Raw genomic sequence first — 737 nt, 5'->3', positions numbered from 1 at the left:
GTAGTTCCGGCTACCCGGAAGGCTGAGGCGGAAGGATCGCCCGAGCCCAGCAGGTCGAGGCTGCGGTGGCCGGGAGCCGCCACTGCACTCCAGTCTGGGCGACAGTGAGACTCCAACTCAAAAAAAAAAAACCAAAAAAAAAAAACGTGGGATCAGGAGAGGATGAGAGACAGAAAAGACAAGTGGCCCAAAGACTCAACCCTTGAAGCACTTTCATTTTTAAAGATCAAGGACATGAGGAGCCAGTAAAAGAATCCCCTCAAAACACAAGCGTATTCGTCAGATAGATCCAAGGAGGCCAGTCTAGAAACACCTGGCCTGGGCTGGGCTGGGCGCGATGGCTCACGCCTAAAACCCAGCACTTTGGGAGGCTGAAGTGAGAGGATTTCCTGAGCTTACAGGTTCAAGACCAGCCCGGGCAACTTGGCGAGACCTCATCTCTACAGTAAATAAAAAAATTAGTCGGGCGTGGTAGCGCCCACCTGTAGTTCCAGCTCCTTGGAGGGCTGGGGTGGAAGGATCGCTGGAGCCCAGCAGGTCGAGGCTGGGGTGGCCATGAGCATGTGACTGCACTCCAGCCTAGGCAACAGAGTAAGACTCCAACTCAGAAGGAAGGAAGGAAGGAAGGAAAAGGGAGAGAAAGGGAGGGGAAGGGAGGGGAAGGGAGAGGAAGGAGGGAACGGAGGGGGGAGGAAGGAAGGAAGGAAGAAAGAAAGGAAGAAAAAAAGAAAGAAAAT

The sequence above is a fragment of the Carlito syrichta genome, unplaced genomic scaffold (assembly GCF_000164805.1).
Source record: "Carlito syrichta isolate Samal-C Ts95f unplaced genomic scaffold, Tarsius_syrichta-2.0.1 Scaffold88894, whole genome shotgun sequence".
NCBI classification, from domain to species: Eukaryota; Metazoa; Chordata; class Mammalia; order Primates; family Tarsiidae; genus Carlito; species Carlito syrichta.
This window is presented reverse-complemented; position numbering follows the sequence as displayed.